Here is a 16494-nt window from a genome sequence, read left to right on the forward strand (position 1 = left end):
TTATACCCCTTCCCCAAGTCTCAATTCTGGCCCCCATGTCCACAGCCAGACCTAAAAATAACCCCAGTCTCTAAAAGAGCGTTTCCAGAAACATTGTGCGAGAGGGGCGTCTGTTTCTAATCTGAAACTCAACAGGGTCCAAACCAAACCCAGGTTATCTGCACACGCTCACAGAAATTGCCTCAGACGTACAAAGAAGAGAAGATACTGAGCTTTAAACCTCAGATCGGCCTCTTTCTCAGAACTGCACGAGAATGCCTTCGTCGTATCTACAAAGGTCATACTAACTTTCTATTTATAGGGGGCTTGGAAATTGAAGGGATTCGCAAACCGCACTAGTGGTGTACACTACAGAGTTCACACTATAACACACCTGAGGATGAATCACGCACACACACACACAAACAGACAGACTGTGTTACAGTAATATATTTGCAGGGCTATTAGCAGGTAGGACTGGTTTACGTTATTTATTATGTGTCAAGAGTTTTATTAAATTAGCAGTTCACACAAAAATTAAACTGAAAAATTGCGTCATCATTTGCTTAATATCTTGTAGTTTCAAGCTTGTATGACTTTTTTCTACAGAAGACATAAGAAGAATGATTAATGACAATAAATGTCAATGGGGTTCAAAACAACCACACTGGACCCCATTGCCATTCACTGAAAAAACACACTGTTTGGACATTTAACAATACCTTCTTTTGTGTTCCACAGAATAAAGAACATTTATGATTAGAAACGAAATTAAATGATACATTTTAATTTCTGGATGATGTTTATGATAGAAGGACATGGACAGATGTTTAAGGTTGACTATCCGCATTAATAGTGGTGCAACGGATCATCACTGATCCGTGATCCGTTCGGATCAATATCTTCGGTTCGGCACACACGTGATCCGCGGATTGATTTATGAAAAAAAAGTTGTGCGCATGTTCAGTCCACACACAGCGTGGTCATGGCGAGCGTTATGAACCGCAGAGAGCGTGACGCCTCATTCGCGCCGCAAAACCTCCAGACGCGCGTAAACGCGTCTTTACATTGACTTAACATTGAAATCACTCGCGCCAGACACTCTTTTCGCGTTTGGTGTGAACGCAGCATGGGTAACGGCGAGAGAGAGAGAGAGAGAGAGAGAGAGAAAGAGTGCCTGCGAGTGAGAGTGAGGTCTGCGGTCTTGGCCATTAGTTGATTTACTTGTTTTTGTGTAGGTAATACGTTGTCAAATATGTTTAAACTTAAATAAACTACCCATACAAGTAGTTATGTCTCTTTGTATTAATTTGTCCTGTTATTGACGTAATGCGCGTCATTTACAAAATGCGCAACCAGATGTTCGAATAATTCGAATAGGCTATGTGTTTTTTAGAGGGAATATTCGAACGTCATTTTTGAACAATTTTGACAGCCCTATATGACAGTGGAAACACATCAAGCATTGGTCCATGTTTAAAGGAAGGAGATGCCTTTTTATGTTGCACTTTAAGTTGTTTTTCATTAATTATGTTAAAAAGAAGATATTATGCCTTGTGCATTTTAAGTTGATTTTATACATTTTAATTTAATCATTTAAAAGTAGTTTTTTTAAATTAAAAAAAAATTTTTTTTTGCTGATCCGAAAAATGATCCGATCCGTGACTCTGATCCGAGAAACGATCCGAACCGTGAGTTTTTTGATCCGTTGCACCCCTACGCATTAATGTGGAATTCAACTGATATGCAGGCACATGTGTGTGTGTATATTGGCTAGTGTACAAAACATTTCAAAATGGCTCATACAATCAGATTTTAGAATCTGAAAAAAATCCTTTTTAAATAATAGATTTATTGTTTAAGTGTTACATAATGTGAAGCCGTTTTTGCATTGATGACAGACTTGATTTGTATGAATAATCTTATCTTTTGGTTTACATCCATCAAGGTCCAAATAAATCAAATGAAATGAGATCCTTTTTATTTCCGAAGAATTTCAACAGATTATCCAAAAATAGGCATTACAGCATGTTTGTTCAACAATAACCACTCTTTACTGAATTTCCAGCAAAAACAACTATATCTACTGTCACACTTAAAATTCAATTTAGATATGCATGTAATTCTCGTTGTATTAGATATTTATGAAACCGTGTTGGCATTATGCTTTTCTCAGAACTCACATAAATTTTCTGTGCAAATTTACAATTACCAATTACCATTGGTCCCAAGGTGACTTTTAGTGGATATATGCTTCACTAACGTTTAGCAACCAAAAAGTGTCCAAACACTTTGTCTTTACCAATTTATCTGTATTATAATTCCAACCTAATTTATTTGGACAGTTTTAAATTCTTCTAAATAAATATGACTAGGTTTATAATGCAAACACATTCATGCATTTATCATGTGCCCAAAAACGCAGACTAAAACCTTGTATCGTGCAACTGAGTCATATAAATATATGTATGACTCAGTTGCACGATACAAGGTTTTAGTCTGCGTGCCCCAATGCACACACAAAATAAATTGAACTTTTGCTGTGTTTTGGGGTTGATGAATGCTAGTCCAGGTTGAGTGACGGGTGGTGGTGCGGTACCTTGAGATTCCACGGCCTCTGTGAGAAGAAGAATCTCCTTATCTTCAGGCTGTAATTTCCTGCTCCGTTTCACTCTTTAGAGCCATAAAAATTTTCATTTTAAAAACATGCAGTGAGGCAGTCAAGTCATTTATCCAGCACTAACTCTGATGAGCGCATTTCAGATGCTCTTTATAGCCGCCTATAAAAGTTACAGCAAAACAAAACACAAACAAACCTGAAACACTCAGACTTTTAAAGGTCACCGTCATGCGAGTAATATATAACACATATATAAAAGGGTTTTTTCCTCCCTCAGAGAATGTCAATAATGCTAAACGCTAAATGCTAAAAGTTTTGCTTTCTCTGAGTCTCGCTTGTTTGTGTATCACCATTTGTGAGAGTTTACTTGCTCCCATTTTGGGAGCTTTGGGAACTTTTTAAAAAAAAACAATCGTCAGTTCCAGCATTAAAGCAAACACAGAATCAATAACCGACGTTTAGTGAGGCTTAATAGTTTATATTTTAGAGATGTAGCAATATTAAAATTCTGGCTGATACCAAGAAGGTGATATGCTAATTATACCAATTCATTTACACTATTTGTTCTAAAAAGTAAAAAAAAACAAACAAAAAAAAACTATTGTTTTAAATGCTATTAATGAATTCAGGAATCACAACATTTAAAAACAGTATTAAAAATAGATATCCCATTTTGAGATTTGCTAAAGATTACATTTAAAAGTGTTTTTAAATTGTAGTGTTTTTAAAGATTAAATAAGTAAGAAATCTAAAAAAAAATATTTAGTAATAATATAGTATTAGTATAGTATATGAAATAAATTTAGTAAATTAACATGCACAATTAAATATCCAGTATCAAACGATACAATAAACTAACCCCCAGTTCCACAGACCAGGTTTAAACTAGTCCCAGACTAAAATTATGTTTGAGTTGTATTAACTGAAAACCACTTGCACTGACATATCTTAAAATATGTCAGTGCCATTGTTTTGTCTTAAGATGCACACCTACTTCAATGCCCTAAATTAACTAAGGCCTAATCCTGGCTTAATTTAAGCCCTGTCTGTGAAACCAGGCCAAAATGTCTTAATAGCGGTCGTTATTTGTACAAACTAAGCCCTCATGGAAAAGTCTTCAAATTCATTCCACAATTTTAAAAGTGCATCTCGAGACCCCTGCCCCCCTTCTGTTGTGCGCAATACAATAACCAGTCTTATGTAAACACCCCCTCAGAAACCCATCCAATCTTCCATCAGGTGAACCCGAAAGCAGGTTAATTATCCAGGGCTTCCAGTTCAGTCAACCCACCGACTAGTTGATTTAAAAAATGTGAAGTATTGCAAATCCCTGGAAGGAAGCTCTTTAAATCAGATTCCATCGTCTAAATTCATTAGAGGGTGATGAAAGCAACATAAATGGCTTCATAATATCCTATATCAGATTATCCATGTATGAACAATGCTTAATCTTCCACCACAAGTGGGAAGAACGGTTAACGTTACGTCCTTCCCGAGGCATTCTGGGAAATAAACATATTATAAAGGAGCCCAGAGAGTTCAAAACCAGATTAGAAAGTTGAAGGCTCACAACAATTCCAGCACAAGCAGGTAATCAATGCAGCAGGAAGAGTTGTTCCATTATAAAGTGATTAAGAGATCATTTAAAGCACAATCTGGAGCAACCCCAAGCCCACCACCCTGGAGTGAGGCAATCAATAACCTGTATGTATGGAGAACAGTAATTAAAACCGAGAGCTGCAGTTCGCAATGCAGGTTGGGGTGGGGGAAGGAGGGGTGGTGCTGGCTTTGGATGGCGGTTTGAGGAGGAAAGCTGTTTTGGACACACTTGCCCGTGGAAGTGAGCTCAGCTTTGAATTTTAGCATTCAAATGTGACGAGTACAAAAAGGTGTCTGTGTGGAGTCTGGAGGCTGAGGATATGGTTGAATATTCAAATGAGGTAAAACGGAGTAATCATGACTCCATAATCATGTGGAAAACGAAATTCGCTAGAAAAAAGAAATAATAAAAACAATGACACACACCAGCGATTTCACATGGTTATCAGTCTCCATTTAGCTCGCATTACTCAGCTAGACTTCCATTCTTAAAGATGACAGTTTGTGTAGGCAGCAACTTTTTTCCTCATGAATCACAATGTGTGCGTGACTATGTGATCCACATGGTGTTTTTTTGTTTTCATGGAACTGACAGAAAAAAATGTATGATATTTACAAGGTCAAATGTCTCACCTATTTAAAGACAGGTTTATAACTGCTTTTAATTGCAACATGCAATACATAATGTACAAGTATCCATCATAAATGTAGATTTTTTTTATTGAGCGTGCTCGTTTTCACTACATTTTATATTTCAATTACCTTTGCATCATCTATACCTCACTTAAAAACACTAATTTAATAACACTACTGAATGTAATATTGAGCAAATCTCATAATGATCCATTCTTTATGGTGTATATTATAATATTTTGATGCCCAAAACTACCATTTAAAAAAAAGAAAAAGAAAAAAAACAATATCGACCATAACATAACATTTTATTATTAGTGCATTCATACTATTAATAAATTATTAATTATTATTAAATTATTATTCAGGTAATCCTTGTAATCACAGTCTAAGCGACAACAGCTTTTGATAGAAAAAATGTAATCGCCGTCATGTCTATTTTGGCAAAATAGCCATCTAAGGAAAAAAAAAACCCTGCTTTGGACCTCAACAGACATCTGTTGGTGATGAGGATTTTCAAATCTATTTTCTCTTAACTTGCAGCACCTACACGCAACTCATTACGCACACGGAAATGAATGAAACATCATTTGTAATTAACAAAGCTGTTGTACTCAGCAAGCAAGCGGCCTTTCGTTTTTCTGCGTGTAATCTCTCTTAATTTGCAAACATATCTCTGTCTTTGTGTAGTGTCTGGACACACTCCATCTCAGCGTGCTTTGCAGGAGTGGCCAGTTCTCTGTCTCTCTCCATCTGTGGCTGCTGTGGTTCTGCGCGTGATGTTTGACAAGAGGTTAAAGTTTCTGAAAAATGGCTTACAAATCTGCTGGAAGCCAGGCAGTGTGTCCAATGGCAGAAGGGAGCTGAGAGCTGAGGCCTGTAACTGCTCTCAGTTTTACATCACTCTTTTTATTTTTATTTTTACTGGGTTCAATGCTTACTCACCCAGGATTCGCAGCCCAGTGCTAGTTCTGCTACTAGTGAAAGTACATGCTTCAACTAACACCTCCAAAGGTAGGCCATTTTTCCCCCAGTTATAAAGCTAAGAATAGTTTTAAATGAAAAAAAAAAAACATTTTCAGACAAGAATCAATCACTTTATGCCACAATACAAACATAATCTCCTCTTCTCAAATCAAACTGAACTGATTATGTGCAGGAAAAATCAGAGGCCTTATATGCAGAAAACCTTTCAGATTTGTAAAACTGTGGTTCAGAAGTTAGAACCAGTGCAAAATTTCATCAGGAAATCCTAGTCAGCGGAAGATTGTGCGAACATACATCCCCACCCCGTCTGATCCCCAAATCAATCAACCATATTATGAAGCTTACAGCACCTAGTTTTACTATGCATATTCTGAGCCGCATATAACCTCCATATGCCCATCCATGTGATACTACTGGCTTTAACCTTACAAGACACAAACTATAAATGACATTTGTGCTGTCACATTACATTACTAAAATTATTCAGTATTCTTGTATTGTTTAGAATAGAAGTAAATTTAGAATTTAAAAATACTGTAAAAACCCCTGACCTATATAAATGACCGGATTGCTCATGACATCATAAAAAGTGAAGCCACCGCACTACCATACTGGTATTTGTTCCCTCACATTCTTTTGAATTAATAGTTATTTGTCATCTGATAATATCAATTTCTGATGAGATTTTTTATATATTCAAATTTCTATTTCTGATAATAATCCCAGATATAGCCTGTCCATGCTTAAATTCCTCCTGTGGTGAAAATCTAACTTTTAATGTTGTTTATATGTCTATGTGGTGTTTTTTAATATGCTTTAAGACAAACCATGTGCAAATTCATAAGTTAACACCATTGCTGAGTATTTTCTCTTTAAAATGGCAGTGAACCAAAGCAGGCTCAAAAACGTGTTTTGAAATCGCTGGTGTTTCTGACGTCACAAACTACCTTGTAACCAATCACGTCAACGTGTGATCGACAATGAGTGGTTCTCTGAGCTGGTGTGAGTGAGTGGAGGCGGGGCTAATTTGTAATATATATATATATATATCCGCGTATACTAAATGAGGCAAGGGTGTAGAATTACATTCAAGCTATTTCCAGGCATGAAAAAATAGCCTATATAATAATTCCAAGGAAAAAACGTTTAAATATGCAATTTTGGTGATCAAAGTTGAGTTTTAAGGGATAAAATTATTGACTACAGGGGGACTTTAATATTTCCTCCATATTTACTTACATAAAGAAATAAATGTTGTGTTAAATCAGTTTACCCGTGTCGTCAGTGTGCAGTATACACCCATCTTAATGATTTCTATATATCGCTTATCCTGCCCAAAAAGACATTACAAAATATCATTACATGTCAAACATTACATATAACATCCAAAGTAACAATTAATTAACACATACATACTAATCATGTCCGAGAGATACGCTGCAAATCAAGTGATTTTAGGTAAAGGTTTTGGCTGTAAGCAATGATGGAAGAACATGGAACATGTATGTGGCATATGGCACACTTCGAACACTTCCGTTGGCTTTCCACCTGTTGGCAGTTTAAAACGCAGTGAGCAATCCAGTCATTTATATATCAGTGGTGTGAACGCTCAGTCTATAGAGTGTGCAGATGAGTCGTACATATTTCACCAACTTTTATTTTTTATTTTTTATAAATTCTGATTGAAATAGCATACACACATTTCACTTTCCATTTTGTGCATGCGGAATGTTTAAGTCAAGTCAAGTCACCTTCATTTATATAGTGCTTTTAACAATATGGATTGTTTCAAAGCAGCTTTACAGAGATTATAGGAAATTACCGTAACAGATTGTTTAGGCTTTACAACAGCTCTAGGATAAAGTAATTCTCCAGCTAAAGTTAATTTTGATGGATTGATTCACTTCCGTTGCGAAGATCATTAGTTATGAACTTAGGGGCCGCTAACACAACACCGTTCTAACAGGAAAACCCTTAACGCGCTCCGGCACACAAAACAGTGCCTAGTGTCTCGAGAACGCACTCCCTGAAATAGGTTCGAAGGTGTAAACGATTATCCACGGTCTCTGCGCAAACCTCAAAAACGCAAATCCGCGAAAACACAGACGTCGCGCACATGCGCATTACGTGTTCAGTCCAAAGGTATGCGCGTTTGAATATATATATGTGTGCAGGTGTGTAGTCCTTTGCAAATCAACCCTCAATAAACTACTTGCCTTAAAAATTTATAATACAGAAATGTTTTGTTGCGTCTGCGTAGCCACGCTAACCGGAATTATCCCGACAACATTTTATTTAAAAAGTTAAAATAACTTAGGTAAAGGGAAGGGAAGGAGGCCCTTCCCTTCCCTTATATTGTTTGTACCAGACCCCTGGTTGCTTTATTTGTTTCCTAAGCAAAGGTATTATGGCTGCTAGTTTCAACACTTACAATGAATTGTCCATTTAATTTTATATCAATACAACATATTGACTCCATAAACAGGGCACGCTATGATTGTTCAGACATTTGTTGGAGAACTGGATGTTGTAAAACATGTTTTATCAACATCAGTCAGTTTTTACTGAAAATATGAAAAAAAAAAAAAAAACGGGACAAAAACCACGCACAGCACCAGCATAAATGCTCTCAAGTAATGGACTCGAGCATGCAGGCTCTTCATCCAACAATCAAAAATGTGAACCAACAAGCCTTTATACTAACAGGTGATTAATCAAGGATCACAAGACCTAAAAAAAGTGTGAAGAAAGAAAAGGAAGAAAGAAAAGGAAAAGGAAGAAAGAAAAGGAAAAGGAAGAAAGACGCGCCGGGGGTGTCGTCATAAAGCCATGGAACAAAAGGCAAAAGAAATACAAAATACTAATTGTGAGAGTCTAGGTTTAAACATACAATAATAATAATAATAATAACAACAATAATAACAATAATAAATAACAACAATTATAATAACACCTGCATAAACCAAAGAATGCTTAAACAAACAAAAAACCTTAAAGAAACAGACGAATATCTAAATCTTCATATAATCCCTTGGGTGCTACAGTATCTAAAGTGTAAATCCAAAAGGTTTCACGTTTCCAAAGCAAATTATTAATGTGACCTCCACGCTGTTAACATTTGACTAATTCTATTCCTAAATATTGTTGAGTGGAAACCGAATGTAAAAGTAGCAAAGTGCTGAGCTACTGGACTTTAATTTAATGGCGCAACTATGTCATCATCCCGAAATAGTTTTTGGAGGTCTAGCCTACTAGTTTTACCCATTTAGCAATGCAACATGTAAATCACATGGGCAGTTTTGCACGAATTAGTGTCTCTTATTCATTTTTTTAATAGCAGTATGAGGATGTAAAGTAAAGTTAAATTGTTGACAGTAACATCTACAATTGCCAAAAGGTACTTTATTTTTATTTTATTTTTAAAGTGAGGCAGGGGTTAAATCAGCTCGAATAAAAATATTACAAAGATTAAGTGGTCTCTTGTATACTAAACGTGGAGCATTTCTTGAGATTAGGGTCAATGTCCACAATATGCCAATGTTTAAGTTTTAAGTAATGTGATCCTTGATTAATCACCTAGTATATAAGATTGTTGGTTCGAATTTTACATTTTCCATTAATAAATTCAGATTATTTTGTTCCGTCTATTGCTATATGGTTATCCTGTCAATCAAAATCAATTGCGCATTAACATATGGTTGTCAATCCAGAAACTTTGCAATGTGTAGTTTGCAGCATGAAAAATATAATACAGAAAGCGAGCAGAGACCACTGCTATTATAATCAAAGCTGCACAAATCTATACACAAAGCTGCACTCTTGTGATAACACCAGTTATCGTTTACTACATTTAGTAAACTCAAATATCCAAGTTGTGACTTATTTTCACATTTCAAGTTAACTAAAATTAAAATTAAGGCAGCATGAACATGGAAGCGTTTTAAAGCAACCAGCTATCAGCCAAAAATTCCTGCATATATAAGATTATAAGCCATGCTACAGACTTTCTGTTGTGCCACCCTAAGATTTTTACTGTCCCAATCTGGCCACCCCATTAAAAATATCCTGTCAGCTTGCCTCAGACTCGAGTATGAATAGGACTGGGACTTGTTGAAGATTTTAGCAGAATTACCTTAAGTGTGAACGTGTGACGAATTAGCATCATCAACCACTTCATAGCAAAGTTTAACACAACAATGCCATTCATTACAGCAGATTATGGAGGCCTGACAGAGATGCCATGACCTCTCAGATGGAATCTTAAATCAGCACAGCTATTTAGCATTCCTGTATTTGTATATAATGCCGGGACTCCCAACTTCCGGAGAGGTTCATAATGGCTGTTACGCCCCAAGTTGTACCCACCCAGAGAGAGGTGGCCAGGTTTGAAGGCCAAGGCAAACTGAGCACGCTGCCATGCTGGGGTTGGCTGCCCCTGCAAGAGGGCTGCATAATGGATGATGCCGAGGCCCTAGGTCTGACAGGTAATAATTCACTCCCCAGGGGTATGAGACCCCTCACTGGACTTAGGCAGCCAGGCAGGAACAACAGCTCTCATTCCACTGCACCCCAACTGCCTCATAACCCTCCTCTCCAGGTGCATCTCCAGCTATTGCCTACCCTGTTGCTACGGGTTACAACAATCAACATGAAATATGAGGGGCCATTATACTGCGGAGTGAACTCCCTAGAGTAACTAATTGAAACCGATCCATTGTGTCTCACAGCTGGTCCAGAACAGGTAGACGATAGTTGCTTAGTTCACATTCAAATGTGGAGAATGAAATGAATTGCATCTGTTCTATTCTAGAGTTTCAATCCATCATAAAAATGTCTATGAATAACTAAACCAGGGTAACAAGTCTCAAAAGTAAATTGTCCTCATCTGATGAAATCGGGAAAAAACAACAACGGTAGATGATGGCTTTGATCCAATTGTGGCACCAAGGCTATTTTAGCTCTCATTACCTATAAGAGCCATTAGGAGCACATAGCCATCCACGGTGCACGACGGGCATAACATCATTTAGGGCAAAACTACAGCAATGGAAATTGGAAATAAAATTACACCCAGGCTATATGCATCATTACCTTACCTAGAAGAGGCCATGATGGGCTGAGACAAAACCAGAGTTAAATTCAAAGAGAAAATGTCTCCCGTGTCCTGTATATGTCTGACCATCAAAGATCTCCTTCTAGACAAACAGGTTAATGATTATAGAGGATCATTAGGGTTTAAACAAGGCTTTTAACCAAATAAGGACTAGAGATGTCTGTACCTTTGCTTATTCCGAACAAAATTGGCAGCAAGATTGTTTTGCTTCAAAATGACAGTTAAATGATTGAGAAATATTCTCGGTAAAATAGCCAGAGCAATCTGCGAGCAATGTTGTTTGGACCCCAATGTTCTTCAAAATATCTTCTTTTTTTGTGCTCAGCAAGAGAAAGTAAGAACAAGAGAGCGTTGACCTCAAACAATACGAAAGTCAACAGTATATTCAATGGTAATTGTAATACATAAGCATATCTAAAAGTCTAAAAATCTTTTAGAAAAAAAAAAAAAGCAGAAAGAAAAGCTATTTAAGTGGAAAACATCACACTCTCTGACTGTATTCATACTGGAACCCATTAAAATTCTACTTGGGCCACTTCAGAATTACTGGTTGAATATTTTAAGAGCACTTATATTGCAATTATGGACCAAACCCACTTATTAAATAACAGTTATCAAACGTTTTTTTTTTTTAAAAAAAAGAAAAAAAATACCAGAGGAAAATCTCTAATGATAGCTTAGTGAGCAATTTATTATTCAATAACACTTAGATGATTCAAGGCAACCTCGGGGTAGATGCCAGAAATATACCTCCTACACCCGGAGGGATGAACCCTCCAATTGCTTACGGCTGAATTTTGCAGGGACAAATGCGTTTTAAGAAAGCACGGTCAAACATTAAGCGATGCTTAGGGCAAGAACAGGTCTGTAGTGAACTGATCTATAACAAAGGTATCAGCAATGTACTCAAGTAAAGCATTTGTGTTATATCTTGAGCATTAGGCTACTACAGATGCTTTTGTATTTGATGGATGACAGCCATAATTGCTCACTTTATGAACATAAATGGACGACATACTATGTGTTTTATATAGCTAGCCTAGTTATAAAAATATACCCTCATAATAGACTTTAAAAAATAACCCTGAAAATCAATTGCAGTGGTCAAACATTATCCTTTTTAAATAGCTAATTTCTGGCTGTGCTACGAACAGCATAGGCTGCCTGTTATAGGCTATTATAAAGAGATTTCGGTTTCAATTTAACCAAAGTCAACCTTTTAACTTACTATAACGCCAAAAATACCACACTAACTATTAAGGATGTTAAAAGTACAAGTAAATTTGTTGCTTTTAAACGATCATGCGCGTGCACTCAGCTAGAGTGCTTGCGTACTCGACCGCGCACGGTCAAATGCACTTCTCTGTCAAAACGCAGTTCTTGGCAAGATATTGGACACGGTCAGCTCTGTCTCAAGTGAATGTACACAGAGACGGGACGAAAAAAAAATCTGCATATGTCAAAATAGATATGTGCATTAGGTCCTGCAGTTTATACGCAGCCTAAACCTCCTGCACTCCATTATATCATTAATAACACTGAAAAATATTGGCAAGGAAAAAAAGAAAATCACTACCTCACTGCTCTCATCTGGATAACTTTAAAGCATTAGCTTTAATGAAGCCCACTACAGATAGCTAGTGGAAAACGTCACGCACTCTTTGTTCCTTAATGCGTTTCTTTGTTCTCTCTTCATTTTGTTTACTTGACTTACTGAAGTAAAGTTAAACTTAACTGAAAAATAGTCGAAGGCTACAAGCCATTTTGTTATTTAGATTTAATTCATTTGCACATTAAAAATAGTTAAATAATGAAACAGTCAGGAGTCTGTGATATTTAGAATAGTGAAATTTAACTGTAGCCTATACGGACTATGAAGTGTGACAAAAATAAATAAAACTCTGTTATTAGCTAACGCTGTCATAAAAAGAAATAAAACAAAATTACAGAACTATAGTTTGGATATTGATATGACATGTATTAACTGTTCAGTGGAAACAATCATTCCAATTCCTGCACTATCGAAACGATAAATGTTCGTAAGCGTAATGAATTCGCCGCTACACTGCTGGTAAAGGTGCGCAACACGCTGAATGAACATCCTACTGCACTCTCAGCTCCGTGCCCAAGGCCAAACTCCTTTAAAAACCACCGACCAGAAGTCCAAAACCAGCAAGTCTATCTTTCTGGACCAGGATACTACTCTCTCTCTGTTCTACCATCCGACTGACTGAGTGCTGCGCGTGTTGTCTAAACAACCGAAGGCTTTCGTGCAGCGCTTGTAACCGCAGACACGGTGAGTGTTTCACGTGCAAACACTACAGGTTTGACTGGATAACGGAGATTATTCACATGTCATGTGTTTCTCAACATGACCAATTTGTGTTCCACGTTGTCAACAACTATGTCACAGCATTAAAGATATTGTAAGTGGACAACCCAGCGGTTTTGATATTTAGGTGTGCAATCAAGACCAATGCCTACATGTAGGGTATACACGTTTGAACTACACCTAAAACGAGAAAAAATATAAGCAGTAAATCAGATCAAAAACGCACTGTCTGTAGCAATAAAGGCTGCCTTTATGTAGGCACTGACTGCAATATTTACCGACCTGAAACGATACCTGCTTATTTTCCCCCAAACTGTGCAAAATATCGCAGTATGTTTCCATCCTGCATAAACTTCGCTGGCTGTCACGGTCAGAGTTCAAATCATATAAACAGACACGAAGAAAAACTTCCAGCAAAGGAGAAAAACAGCTCGTTTACCTTTGCTTTCTTTTTTTAATTGTCCTTTGTGCTCGTGCAGAGGGTTGATTCCTTGCAGACGCGAAGCTCGTCCGTGATGAAACACAGACGGAACGGAAAAGCTGGTTGTTAGTTTAATGTTCCCTCAATTGGTTCATTGTCTTCATTAATCGCATTGGTAAGTGCGGAGCACCCCTTGGCACAGAGTTAACACACGCCTATGAAAAAGCAAGACTGCGCTAAAACTCTATTACATTGTGAACGACCGCTCGCAGGCCACACCCCTGGTTTTCGAGTGACAGGTCGCTTATCCAATCAGTAACCGCCGAAGTGTTTTGATGGTTCTCTTTAAAAGTTTGTCATAAACCCGCCCAAACCGTGAACTGTTTGAACTGTAGATCCTTCCTTGTACATGACTAATAGTCCATTACATGTCCAAAACAGCTGTCCAGAAAGAGTCTGATGGCCATAGCATTTTGAGTTACCTCATAAAATGAAGCCGTTTGTTCCAATATGTGGATGTGTAGCACATTTAGTATACACACACACACACACACACACACACACACACACACACACAAAAAAATTCTTACCTCAAAAACATGGTGTAGACCACAAAGTCAAATATTTAAAGTCACCATGAAATCAGTTGACACTTTTTTTAAAGGGATAGTTCACCCAAAAATGAAAATTGTCATCATTTACTCACCCCCATGTTGTTCCAAACCTGTACGAGTTTCTTTCTCCTGTTGAACAGAAAATAAAATATTTTAAAGAATGTTGGTAACCAGACACATGTTAAATATTTGGGGAAATTTTGACCTGTGTCCTGGTTACTTTCTGACCCTCACAAGCATACTTTGAAGAACAAACGTTCAACAGTGTGGTTTTGGTCACAGAAGTTCTCTGGACTAAAGCTGAGAGCAGATCATCCTGGTTCAGTGGGCACTTTTGAAGAGCTCAGTTCTCCCTTGACAGGAGATTTCCAACAGAGCTTAGCCATGGACCATAAAACCTGGGCGTTCTGCAGTGGTCAGGCACTAAAGTCCACATCAGGGGCAGTTCTAGGATTTGATCTTCAGGGGGGCTCAGTGAGAAAGAATGTGTGGCAAGAGACCATTGCCTAAGTGGTGCCTCTTTGTAAATTGGCACCACTATATATTAAGTCAAAAGTACCCTACCAGTACATAAATTGGTACCAAGTAAATACAAAAACTTTATGAATTATATACCAGTTTTTCTGCTGTACAGCTCAAATCAGTACACGTTTAGACTACTGTTTAACAAACATACAATTGTCATCATATCATCATCATATTATATCACTTAACTATAGCTAAAAAAAACCATTAGGGATTTTTTTCTTCTGGCCTGGTTGGATCACAGCAAAAACTAATACTAGCCTAACTAATATAAAGTTCAAATATTAAAGGCAATACTAAAATAATAACAAATTACAAGTATTAGCACAAATACAGTAAATACAAGAGAACAAAGACACAAATTAAATAAACAGTACTTTACAGTGTTTGTAAAACGGTATTTCTTTATGAATTAAATAAATGCATATACAGAAGTTAAGCGCAGTGAGTGATTCTCTCTTTTTCTTTTGTTGTTTGATTAACATTATTAACAGGAAACAGAAGGTATATGAGGCTGTTTTCAGTTTAAGACCTAACGCAAGGATTCGTTAGATTGACACACATCCGATATTTTCTTAACTGTTTTCACTCACTTAAGACAAAACCGACTGTGGATACTTGTCAAGACAGGCATTTTGACATAATATTGTGTGTACTCGTGTGCTGTCTGAGAGGCGGCTTTCTGTGTGCGCGCACAGAAACAATCTATCACAGTTCGTATACCGAATGAAGTTACTTTCACTGCATCTTGCGCTCGATGGTTTAATGTTCAAACTAATAAGACTTAAAAACATGTGAAAATTATAAACGATCTTGAAGCAAAACTGGCCCAATCTTTCAAATGGGTGATTACAGTTTTAGGCGGTTGAGACGACAGGCTTAGACAAAAAACAGTCTAGAACCACCCCTGGTCCACATCCATGTGATGTTGTTGAACATAATTTCCCCCTTTCATTTACATGCTATTTATTTTTGTGCCATAAATAAAACATAAGAGGGAAAAATAACATGCACAGTCAAAATGCAAGGGTTAAATTACAGCTCTAAAATCCATTTGTGTCATTGTTGATTTTCTGTTGGGCGGTGATTTTCTGTTGATTTTCTTTTGCCTTTTACACTTTACCTGTTGTTCTTTCATATGGCCTACTACATCTTCACCGCCCGGCCGCCCAACAGAAAATCAACAATCATATATATAATTATATATGAGAAGAGTTGAAACATGAACACTAATAATTCCCAACATGGCAAGAGTTTAAAATGTTTAAGTGCAAACTGTGAAATTATCGTTGTGTTTTGCTTTGTCATGCTTTTCACGGACTCTGTGGGTTTTTGGTTGGTTTGGCATATTTACAGACAGATTTATCCGTAATTTCCTTTGGCAGTTGGATGTTTGCTAAAAGCCCAGTAACTGTGGTGAGCTCTCTGGAAAAGAAAGCGATCCAAATTCATTCAGTCCGGATAAAGCTCTACTATATCCTTTGACTGCACTCTCTTCTGAAATGGATGTTGACAAAATATTTAACGTATTTTCCATTTCTCTTCCTCTCAACCAGCTATAGTGGTCAGGCAGCTGTCAATGCAGGACTTTTTTTTATAACAAAGATTCCCTTTTAATTGCTTTTGTTTCTTTTGATCCTTATGTCTCGACTTTATCTGATTGAGGAGGTG

General features: G+C 37.1%; 1 protein-coding gene across 3 annotated transcripts in view; it reads right to left on the reverse strand.

Moving 5' to 3' along the window:
* Window positions 1–13961, reverse strand: part of sema6cb (semaphorin 6Cb) — a 154289-nt gene extending 140328 nt beyond the window's left edge. For all 3 annotated transcript variants that reach the window (XM_081388412.1, XM_081388411.1, XM_081388409.1), the window contains exon 1: window positions 13703–13961. The gene's annotated coding sequence lies outside the window, so the exon portion shown is untranslated. The remainder of the gene's footprint in view (window positions 1–13702) is intronic.
* Window positions 13962–16494: the final 2533 nt, after the last annotated feature.

The sequence above is a fragment of the Scardinius erythrophthalmus genome, assembly GCF_964197995.2.
Source record: "Scardinius erythrophthalmus genome assembly, chromosome: 16".
Lineage (NCBI taxonomy): Eukaryota > Metazoa > Chordata > Actinopteri > Cypriniformes > Leuciscidae > Scardinius > Scardinius erythrophthalmus.